The sequence below is a fragment of the Eleutherodactylus coqui genome, chromosome 4 (genome assembly GCF_035609145.1).
Source record: "Eleutherodactylus coqui strain aEleCoq1 chromosome 4, aEleCoq1.hap1, whole genome shotgun sequence".
NCBI classification, from domain to species: Eukaryota; Metazoa; Chordata; class Amphibia; order Anura; family Eleutherodactylidae; genus Eleutherodactylus; species Eleutherodactylus coqui.
Genome location: NC_089840.1, coordinates 255,954,095 through 255,966,449, shown reverse-complemented (window position 1 = coordinate 255,966,449; position 12,355 = coordinate 255,954,095). Strand labels below are relative to the sequence as shown.

Genomic DNA, 12,355 nt, shown 5'->3' with positions numbered 1-12,355 from the left:
GCACATAAATATAGCACTAGAACAGCTCAGGGAAAAATATTGTAACAGAACCAAGCTCATAACATAAATACAGCACCAGAGCCAAGCTCAGTATATAAATGCAATACCAAAACCGAACTAATAACATAAATACAGCATCAGAATGAAGCTCATAACATACATACAGCACCAGAATCAACCTCAGTACATCAATACAGCACCAGATTCAAACTCATAACACAAATATAGTAGCAGAACCAAAATTATAACATAAATACAGCACCAGAACCAACCTCAGTATATAATTACAGCAGTAGATTCAAACTTATAACACAAATACAGTACCAGAACCAAACTCATAACATAACAAATGCAACACCAGAACCAAAATCCTAAAATAAATACAGCACCAGAACCATGTTCATAACATAAGTACAACACCACAACCAACCTCACTACATAAATACAGCACTAGATTCAAACTTATAACATAAATACAGCACAGGAGCCAAACTCATAACACACATACAGTACCAGAACCAACCTCAGTGTATAAATACAGCACCAGAACCACACTAAAAAAATACAGCACAAACCAACCTTAGTATATAGATATCATACCAGAACAAAGCTCACAACAGAAATACAGGAACCTTCAGAACATCAGAGGGGAGGAAACAAAGTCTGGAGGAGAATGATTCATGTAGCTCCACAAGATGCTGCCGCAAGGAAGAAAACCAGCATCTGCAGGGTTGACAACCATCCAGAAATTCCTGGACAGTCTGTAAAAATGGGGAACTTTGTTCTAGTGTCTGTGAAAATTATTAGATCCGTCCAGGAATTTTTCTGTGTCCGGTGATACTTGAGCAGGTTATTACGACGGTAATTGTCATTATTTTAAGCTCATAGTAAATGCTGGAAATGAGATCATATCAGTATCTGGCCTATAGACATGTATATCTTCATCTTTGTAATTCATTACGGTTTTTCCAACGTGTCCATAAAAAAGTGTTATTTTTGGATAAAGTGTCCATGAAAATGAAATTTCCGGTTGGCAATCCTGATCATCTGGCCAGGTAGATCTAAGAGTAGAGCGATCATACCCCATCCTATATCTGCCTGGCGCCCCCTTACCCCTCCACACACACACAAGCTGGTGGCCAGCACCAACCATAGCTAAGATCACCCATGCCCCTACACCAGTACATTATTTTAGTTAGGTTTTTCTTATAATTTCAGAATCCCCGGTGGTCTAGAGTAGTGAAGGGGTAAATAGACTCCATAACAATTAAAAGAAAAGTGAAAATGTGACTACTTTTGACTTTTTTTTTCTGAAATGGTACAACATAGTACCATTGTCAGGCCATGTAAGGACACAACTTACTGGCAAGTTGGTAATAAATACCAAGTTGTCAATTTATTCATAAGAGTTCCAGAAGGAACAAAAGAGGAACAGAAAAACACAGAGTTCTAACAAAAGTGGCACCCTACTATTATTTAATGAAAAATACAGTATTTACTAAAAGAGACCTGTCTGGAATGCTGTTACAATGTGTTTTTGTGGTTTTCCGTGTGAGCAGCTCTTCAGGTAAATTCCTATATAAGTATCTAATATTTCGAATCTACAAAGCGCTTATTTAGCTCCACAAAAAGGTGGTTAAAAAGTCTCTGGCATTGTGTTCACGGAGCATCACAGACGCAGGAAGTGCCTTGTAAGATACAGAATTATACAAGAGACACAGCCAGAGGATTCGGGAAGAAGAAGTGCAGCGAGGACTCTTACCATTAATTATCCCAGTTGGATTGACACACTGCAGCTTCGGGTCAGGATTGTAGATGCTGGAAAACATGTTTAACTCTGGGGCTTCCTGAGTCGAAAACTTCCTCAGGAAATGCTGTTGACTGAATGCTTTATCAGTGGCTTCTTCTCCCCTCATCTACTCCCTGATAAACATGTTCTTATTTACAAACGATTATGTAACTAACGATGATTTCCTACAGTAACATTACAGGCTGACAGCTGCTTCCTGTTGCCTCTGAGGTCAGCCTCCTCAGGTTAATTCTGCCCATGTTTTAATTTAGAGTAATGATACAATTAGACAAATGTTCCAATATTATCATTTTCATCTTTCAGCGAATGATTTTTGAAATTGCGTTGCTACAAAGTCACGGGACTTTTTAGCGCTCTTTTCCCGGGATTTTCAGGGGGACTTGAAATATAAGCCCTACCCCAAAAATAAACCCCTTTTGCCTTTAAAAACAATACATCACCTATCAGGCGCTATCCATTCCGGCGCACTTCTTCTCCACAGGTCCGCGGCACACTGGCTTGTAGTTTTCAGCCAACGCTTCCTAGTCAAGGGTTTAAAAACCCTGCCTCCAGAAAGCGCTGGCTCTGATTGGTTCTCGAGCGCCATGGCTGAGCCAATCACTGCAGTGCTCGATGAACCAATCACAGCCATCACATTAAATGGCCATGATTGGATCATCGAGCGCTGCAGTGATTGGCTGAGCCGCGGCGCTCGAGAACCCATCAGAGCTAGTGTTGCCTGGAGGCGGGGTTTTTGAACTTCCAATTCAGGAAGCGCCGATTGAAGACTTCAAACAAGTGGCGGGGACCTGCGAGTAGACGTGCAACAGAGCGGACAGTGCCTGTTAGGTAATGTATTGATTTTTTGATTTTTTTTTATGAAGATAGGGCTTAATTTAGGGACAAACAGTAGAATTTTTCATGCGATGCTATGCAACAGAAGGGAAGGCTCTATAGGGAAACATGGGCTACAGAACATAGGAAATTGCAGCAATATTTAGCATGCCACGATTTTGTTTCTCACCTACAAAAATCGCTAATGGTAAGGAACACATAGGAAACCACGGGCTCCACATACATGCGATTTGAAGCACTGTTGCATTGTGAGAAAATCGCGCAATTTTGTCACTCATGTGAACGCAGCCTAATACTTGTGGGAAGAGGGACCTCTTTTGGCCCTAAAGACCTCAGATACTCTCCATGGCATACTTCTACTAACGTCTGATGCACTTAAGCTGGTATTTCCCTCCATTCATCCTGCAAGTATCTGACAAGTTCTCTCAAAGAAAATGGACTGTTCATATTTCCTGACCTGATATTTCAGTTTGACCCAAAGATATTCAGTAGAGTGCAGGGGGTCCAATTGGTCTAAATCCATCCGATCTTTATGGTGGCTTTAAAGGGTCATCCAGTGGTAAATTGCTTGTAACTGTCATATATTTAGAAGGCATGTGATCAGCAGCCTGGAGATATGTGGAGACTGTCGGGGACTGGAGTCATAAGACTAAATGGTTTAAAATTTATTATTTAAAACCATTGCCTGGTTTATTCTAAAAAAAAAATCTGCTGACTGGACAACCCCGTTAACTCATTTTGGAAGAGAAGATGTAGGGTTGGGTAATCTAGAACAAACCTGGGTAAACCAGTGCAACTTCTTGGAAAATGTGCTCTCCATGTGTCATGCCATGGGTGAAGTAGGCAGGTAAGCTAATGGGATTCTGTTTCCTATGGGCACAAGAGAGGGCTGTGAACATGTACCCTCAAGCTCATATGATGATGCAACTAGTTTTGTATGCCACCTAAAAAGGCGGAAATGTTGGCCCATAATTTAGTAGACTAATGTCTTCCTTAGTCAAGCATGGAATAAAGCTTCCACTTCATGTGCTTATGTGGAGATGACTCATTTCTGGTCCACATCCAAGTTCCTAAATTTCAGTCTCACACAGAAACTATGATCTATTTTGTTATTGCTCAAATTTGATCTACAGCTCAGTCTACTGACCGTTTATGGTCTAATCAAGTTCCTTTCAAATCCCATAAAGTCAATGACTAAGCAGCAGGTTTTCTTAGCGCTACTTTATAAAGCAGTTTTTTCCTTGCCAACACTCATACAGCGAGACTTTCTTGCTCATCCCAGACGACATTCTAACATTCACATGTCACCCTCCTTGTACTCATGCAGACAAAACTGCTCCATTCTGGAATAATGTAAACTAGACTTCCATTGACTGCAGGCCACAAAGAAACAAAGTATTAGGAGTCACTGAAGGCATTGGCTTCAATTCAATGAAAAAGGTTTAGTATTTTTTAAAGAGGAAATTCCACCTGTAGCAGTGCATTACACAGAATGACCTGCAGAGTGTGCTAGTCAGGCATTCTAATACCTGCAAGAGGGAAAGAAAGGGTTAATACCCTAGTTGTAGCAAGCGTTCGCTACAAAAGAGGCAGCTGTGCAGGAAGCAGGAGAGAGAGGACCAGTGCAGCAGAGCGGAGGTGCTGCAGGCTGGTGGCCTAGCAAAGGCCAGAGTCCGACAGGGACGACAACCATGGACTCACACCCAAGGTGGGGGGCATATGAACTGTGTTTTCGTTGTGTGCTGTGAAAATAAAGTCTGGCAGGAGCCAGAGATAAAGAAATCCACGTCTCTGGAGTTTCTACATGTGTGGTGCGCCATTCCCATATAAGAGAGGTCAGTGATCCCGAGGCAAGTGCACCCCGCTTGCTACATGTGGTGGAGGATGCGCTGGCATGATCTGGAGTGGCGCACAAAGCTGCAGGAGCAACACGTACATGTCTGCTGGGAACGGTTGTGCTGGATGCGGTTAAAGGGCTAGGAGGTCGAAGTTTGCGATTGCTGTGAGCAACAGAGGACGTCTGCGAGGCAAGTTTATGAACTTGTTTGTGTATTATGGACTGTGCAGTCAAGATGGCGGGTGGTGCAGGAGGCAACCAGAAAGAGCCATGCTGGGGGTGTTTGCAGATGGACTTATGTATGTTCGGATGTCCAGTGGCAAAGTGACCAGTAAAACCCCACTAGTCGGTGTTGGAGGCTGACTACAGCACTTTGAGGGCACAACAGGAGGTGTCCCCACCAAAGGACTGTGATAACATTCCATGGAGTGGTGAGACCACTAAAAAGACTGTGCGGTATGGACTTGAAAGGGAAAAAATTGATGCCAATGTAGTTAAAATGCTCTATAACAGAATGTTTTCCTTGCAGGAGAGTACTGGGGAAACTGCAGTGTCTGCACTGGGTACAAAAAAGTTCAAAAACCGTACGGTACATAATGGGTTGCATGATATGTTTTCTGTGCACGATGATACCATGAAAGCCACACAGTGTGCACGGACATTTAAGGAAGATTTGTCTGGGAACTATGTTTCTGACCGGGTGGTGCAAGAAAAGTCCATTAACCCTGAAATGTCATGTGTGGGGAATGGTGGAATGTATTTTGTGTAGATATGTTTCGCAAATGAAGTCAGGATGTGAACAGGGTGCAATGAGGAGTGCAGCCAACGCCCATGTGGGAGTCAGTGCAAATATACCTCTAGTGAAAGAAGAAAGTAATGAAAATAGAGTGTGTAGGACTAGAAATGCTGGAGTGAGTAGTACTATGCCTTTAGAGAGAGAAAAGATAGATCGTACTAAATCTGCAAAAAAGAAGAAAAAGGCTGCTGCTAGTGAAACAAGTGAGGTTGTCAGGGCAGATTCTGAGGTCCAGGGTGAGACAGCAAGAGAACGCTTGTTTAAAATTCAGGAGCGATTTTCACCAATCAAGCTCGTGTAAAGTCTCTTGAGGAAGCATTGCAAACTGCTAATAGAAATTATGAAGTACAGTTGCAGAAAGAAAGGACTATCTTGTGTCTGCTTGGAGAAGAGGCCAAGAGGCAAATGCTGTTAGCAGAGGAGCAGACAGATAAATTCCTAACAGAAAAAGAAAGTATTCTCCATGAAGCTGAGCAGCAGAAAGCAGAGAATGCAGCTCTCTTAAAGGAGAATGAGCATCTTGAGAGATTTGCTAATGAGGAAGCTGATCACCGGGTGTTGCTGGAACAGAAGAATGTTCACTGTTAACAGAGCTTAGAAGAGATGAGAAGTGAGAAAAAGGTATGAGGGATAGCTTTCAACAGCCCATGAAGAGATACAAGACCTCAGAGATGTAGCCAGTGATGAGGCTGATCGCAGAGTATTTCTGGAGGCACAAGCTGTGCAGTATGAACAGGACTGTAGGAAACTGCAAATGAAAACCCAAGAGTTGGAGATAACTTGTTGCAAGTTAGAAAGAGCTTCTACAGATGCACAGAATCAAACTACAGGTTTGCAGAATCAGGTTGCAGAGTTGAAAATGCAGTTGGCAAAGAAAAATGGTGAATTGGAGTGCCAGATAAGTCAGCTCAAGGAAGAGCTGGAACTAGAGAAAGCTGCTTCCAGTCAGGCAGAGAAGCAAGCAGAGATCTTGAAAGACGTACTGGGTTACAAGGAAAGCCAGGAGGCATTGCATGAGAGACTGTTGTCTCGGCTACAGATGGGCCTGGATGAGGAAGCTGAAGAATATGAAGCTTAGATCCAGGACCTTAATCAGACCCATGCGCTTGCTATGAAGGAACTGTCCCAACGGTTAGAGCAAGCTGAAAAGATAAATGAAACCTTGGAAGAGGTCAAACAGGCTGTGGAAAGCAAGTGTACTGAGCTTACCCATAAGCTGAAGGTCCTTTTGCAGGCTAAGCAAGAGTCTGAATGCAAGAGAAATACAGTAGAGATGCAGCTTCAAGAGCTACAAATAAAAATAACTGAAGATGAGTGTGCAGACAGCGTTGTCTGAGCAGGTGAGCAGACTGCAGGTGGAGCTGGAAGCTCAGAGTGAAGAGTCCCAGAAGTTACTGCAAGAAGAGACGCAGCAGAGGCTTGGTCTCGGTCTCAGTGCAGACCTGAAGACTATGCAAAATGAGAAAAATGTGTTCCTCAAGCAGGTAGAGGAAGATGCAGAAGCTAAGAGAAACCTGTTGGAGCAGATTACAACACTTCAGGCTGAGGTGTCTGACCTAGAATATAGACTGGAGAAGAGTGCTGTGTGCTTGGATTTTGTGGAAGAGCAGAAAAGAGAAATACAAGAGGAATTAGAAGCTACAAGGCAGCAGTATGAAGAGAAGACAGCTGCCTGTGATAAGCTTGAGAAGGTTAAAGTAAGTCTTCAGCATGAGAGAGATGTTTCTGTGGAGCTTGGTCTCAAATGGAGCTTGTGTCCAAACTAAAAGACGCAGAAAATATGTGAACAGCAGCTTACAGAGGAGAAAATCAGGTCTGCAAGATATGTCACTGAATGTGGGCGTGCTGAAGAAAAGGTCTGTATGAAAGAGACTGAAGTGTTAACTTTGACACGCACCCTGAAAATGATGTCAGAGAAAAAGGGGCTGTCCCAAAAGTCCGCTAAGAATTCAAGCGTGAAGTTGAAACGCTGGGCAACAGTGTCATGTTGCTGAAAAGAGAGTTCAGAGACTAGTGCGGTCTAGGAGCCAGTTCAGACAGCAAGTAAAAGAAGAAGGGCTTGTGGAAGACTCCCGATAATGCTGGAAAGCGAACTCTGGTACAAAGAAAACGCAAGGGCGTGGTCCAACAACCGGTGGCAGGGATGAAGAATTGTAAAAACAAGACACAAGTGGTGAAGCATACCAAATTAGATGAAGGTGACCTGGGCACTCTAGGTGAACAATTTGTAAAGACTTGGACGGTCTGGAGGAAAGAAATCACTTCTGTAAACAAAGGAAAAGTCATTAAGGTGAGCTGAGCAAAAGATGCAGACTGAACGGACCTTTTGAAGTACAAGAGGCCAAGGAGAAGGCAGAAAGTGAGGCTACTGAAGCTGAGAAGGTTTCACAAGTGGCAGCAGAAATCTTGGAAGAACTGCAGCAAGAGTATAATGACTTCAAAAAGCAAACCGAGAAAGTGAAGAAACAGGTTGTCCAGGTGGTAGAAGCCTATCACAGGGAAACTGGTTCCAAGGACCAACTCATCAGTGAACTAAATACTACCAAGCAAAAGTTAGATTCAGAGGTGAAGGAACTTCGTAGAATGCTAATGGGTCTAAACGATAACCCTATACTAAGAAAAGAAACTTGCTACGAAGTGAGGAAAAGATAATTATAAAGCTGAATGGATTGAAAAATTAATTAGAGACTGTAATCTATAGCAAGGCCATGCTGGAGCATGAGCTACAAGAGCAACTGGAAGAATACAGAGACAAGGTTCGTAAGCTAGAAGGAACCTTCAAAATGGAGGCTCAGTTTGAAAGTCCTAACAAGCCGTTGTGCACTGAAATGAATGACTTAGTTAGCTCCAAGGCTGATGATTAAAAGGGTAAACATGAACTAGAAAAGTCTAAAAAAGTAGAAGAAAGCAAGATTCAGTTAGAGGAACTGGAAGATGAGTTACAAGCTACAGAGGATACAAAGTTGCACTTGGAAGTCAACCTGCAAGCTGGGAGGGCACAGTCTGAGGGTGAAGTCACACGAACGTATATCGGCTCGGTTTTCACGCCGAGCCGATATACGTTGTCCTCGTGTGCAGGGGGGAGGAGGATGGAAGAGCCAAGTGCAGGAACTGAGCTCCCGCCCCCTCTCTGCCTCCTCTCCGCCCCTCTGCACTATTTGCAATGGGGAGAGGTGGGACGGGGGTGGAACTTGGCCCCACCCCCGCCCCGCCTCTTCCCATTACAAATAGTGCAGAGGGGCGGAAAGGGGGCTGGGAGCTCAGTTCCTGCTCCTGGCTCTTCCATTTCCCCCCCCCCCCCTCCACACGAGGACAACGTATATCGACTCGGCGTAAAAACCGAGCCGATATACGTTCGTGTGACTTCACCCTGAGAGAGATCTGCAAGGATGTGATGAGCCGAGTGAAGACAAGAAGAGAGAACTTGTCGGACAAGTAAAAATAGAAAGAGACCCCCGAGCCTGGAGTTTTGACCCTGGAGGGCCAAAAGAAAGATACGGCCTATATCAAAGGAAGGGGAGGGGGGAGTATGTAGCGGTGTATTACACAGAATGACCTGCAGAGTGTGTTAGTCAGGAATTCTAATACCTGCAAGAAGGAAAGAAAGGGTTAATACCCTAGTTGTAGCAAGCGTTCGCTACAAAAGAGGCAGCTGTGCAGGAAGCAGGAGAGAGAGGACCAGTGCAGCAGAGCTGAGGTGCTGCAGGCTGGTGGCCTAGCAGAGGCCAGAGTCCGACACGGGCGACAACCCTGAACTCACACCCAAGGTGGGGTGCATATGCACTGTGTTGTCGTTGTGTGCTGTGAAAATAAAGTCTGGCAGGAGCCAGAGATAAAGAAATCCACGTTTCTGGAGTTTCTACATGTGTGGTGCGCCATTCCCATTTAAGAGAGGTCAGTGATCGCGAGGCGAGTGCACACCGCTTGCTACACACCCTATATGTCTCACACGTCACAATCTGGTTGAAGACTATATATGCATGGGAGAGGTCCTTGTATAGTGACCACAGAGGTTCTCGTAGAACCAAGGAGCTCTTCTAAGGGTGGCCACACACATTGGTTAAATGTCAGCTGAATGTGCTAATTTCTGCAGGACTGGTCTCCCATTTAATGTGTATGGAGGTTTCCCAACTCTTCCCTGATGGCAGATATCAAGGAATAGAAGGGTTGGGTCTGTTGGATTTCAACACGCCCAATATTTGTGTTCTCTAGGAAAATAAGGCTCCGCCAGAAATGTCTGGCTTGCCTCACTCCCCTCTATTGAGAACACATGCACGCTCAGCCGAGCCAACTTTTAACAGAACTTGATCTGAATCATTATGTAGTTACATTCTTCCCATTTTTCTGAATTTGTATAATACAGTGAGATAAAGGGGATTAGTTTAGAAGACCCATTTTTAAATATCCTATTACATTAATCAAAATTAATAGAGGGGTCTTAACCTCCATCAGTCCAGATAAGACAGCTACAAAAAGCTTCCAAGCATGTCCATATATTACATGGACAGCCATGGATTTCAGAGATTCCCATGTAATACCTAATTTCTCCTGCGGAGGCACTGCAGAAATATTGAATTCTTTCCACAAGATTTCTTTCCACAAGATTCCTGTCACATCTGTACAGTCCTGTCGAGGAAACCGACCAACAGATTCTGTGACAGGGAACACAGACAGGCTGACTGACGTGTGGAACACAAGGGGTTACAGGCTTATTAGACATGCTAGACAATATAACTCATGGTGGTTGCAAAAGAGTTGAGGCCTAAGATCTTTCCTTGATCGGCCCTTAGTAGTCCTGCTAATAAAACAGAGCACCCGTCCCAAAAAGGGCAACCCCACTAATGGAAACTACATAGATTTCCTATAAGTCCCTACATGTAAAATGAAGGAAAGAGAATAAGTGAGGACATAGCAGGACAGAAAAGAAATATGAACAAGACATAAAAATCCTCTAACCCAGTGACGGGCAACCTTTTGAGCTTGGTGTGTCAAAATTCGCCAAAAAACCGAGCATAAATCGGGTGGTGTGTCAGTTCGAGAAGAAACCATAAATTTGCGATATTTATAGTTCAAATAACAAATGTATAATTGTAATATATAACTGTATTTAATAAACCCCAAACACCTATAGCACAGGCCCTTACCTCTCCCAGCCTTCCCCTCACTTATCTCAGTAATGATGAGCCCCCAGCAGTGACAGTGCCCCCCACAGTAATCCCCAGCAGTGACAGCGGCCCCCAGCTGTGACAGTGCCACCCACAGCATCCCCCAGCAGTGACAGTGCCCCCTGAGACCCATATACTTACCCGCTCCACCTCATGGAAGCGCCGCTGCTTCTCTACCCGGTGCGCCGCTAGGAGCGATGATTTCCAGCGCACACTGCGACGTCAGTGTGCTGCCGGACGCCTCCTCCCCCAGACGCTCTCGTGGAACCAAGTAGTAGGAGACGTCAGGGGGGGGAGGAGGATCCCAGCTGCACACTGACGTCACAGTGTGTGCCGGGATCAGTGCTGCTTAGTGAATACCAGCAGGGGAGCCGCGGCCCCTGTCGATATTCACCACTAACGGGGTGAACGGCCGACAACGGCCACGTGTCAGCGACAATGTCTACGCATGTCAGTGCTGACACGCGTGTCTTAGGTTCGCCATCACGGCTCTAACCAATGAGTAAGAGCAGTATAAAAATGTATTACAGACACCCTCTGCAAAGAGGAACCGGATAAATACCCTAAAAAAGACACTGATTGGCTGACTGAGACGACAGACAGCTCAGCAAGCCTGTCAGCTGCCTACAATATAACGCAGATGTTTCTTCCTCGGAGTATGCGTTGCTGACACCGTGACATCACACCGGACCTAGGCATGTACCCGAACCTCATTGATAAATTACCCCGCAAATTACAACTCATCACTGGGAGTCCTAGTACCAGGAAAACCTTTGATCAGGTGAGTTTCAGAGGAGCATTTTACCAAAACAGGACAGCCCCTTTAAACCCTAATATTTTACCAAACCGATACTTTTTTTTTAAATTTCTCCTTTTCTTTCTTTAATATTTATGTTAAAATATCTTTGAATGTCAAAAATACCGGGAAGAGAAAACAACAGTGAAAACAAGAGAGCGAGGAGAATGGTGGCAAGGGAGTCAAGCCTGCGGGTCAACTGCTAGATCAAAGCAGAGCGTCTGACTTCTGTATTAGATAACATATTTAGTTAAAGGAAGAATAAGCAGTTTAAATGGATCATGAAGAACCATCAAAGGATGCAAGATAATAACAAATCCACATTTAGGCTTTCGAGACTACTAATATATTTGACACCTTCTAATTGACGATGATCCAGTTAAGTTTCTTCTGGGTTAATGACATGTCAACGGAAAGCCAGATACGAGTCATTAATCTGTGACATCTTGTATAGGCGGGAATGTGTTATTGTTATCGGATGGTACATAGGGGAGACGTGCTGAGAGGGGATGTATTCTTTCTTTTTAATTTTTTTTATGCGGCTAGGGCTTATTTTTGGGGTAGGGCTTATATTTTCAAGCCTCTTCTCCACACTCCCTGGAAATTTCTGGCAGAAGAGCGCTACAAAGTTGCGATACCACCACCAGAAAATGCAACAATATCGCACATAACATCTCGCTGTGATGTCGCGTCGCCCGTGTGAAAGCGGCTTAAAGGAGAACTCTGTGAACTTGCACTAAGCTAACCGCATTACCCACTGACCATTTTGCCCAAATCTTCTGAACTATCTGGACAGAGGCTGGGATGTCTCTTTCCCAATGGATAGGGCTTCACAGGACATATGTAACCCCAGGGAGGCACCTTGTACACCCCTCTTATAGGGTATATGGCAGAGCAGACTTTTTGAGCACCTGATGCCCTCTCCAACCACTAAATAGCAACCTTTGCTATGCACTTATCTACTTGGAGTGATTTGTGTATCATACATCTTCTTCTGTTCAGTATCATCAGACGCAGCAATGAAATGAATCAATATTATAGACTGCAGATCGGCAACAAAAACCCATCATTCTAAAAGCCCTAACACTCCGATGTTACAAATCTTCCAATCTGCCGA

General features: G+C 44.2%; 1 protein-coding gene across 1 annotated transcript in view; it reads left to right on the top strand.

Moving 5' to 3' along the window:
• ADAM12 (ADAM metallopeptidase domain 12) overlaps window positions 1-12,355 on the top strand; it is a 465,263-nt gene that overhangs the window by 380,911 nt on the left and 71,997 nt on the right. The gene's annotated exons all lie outside the window — the stretch shown is intronic.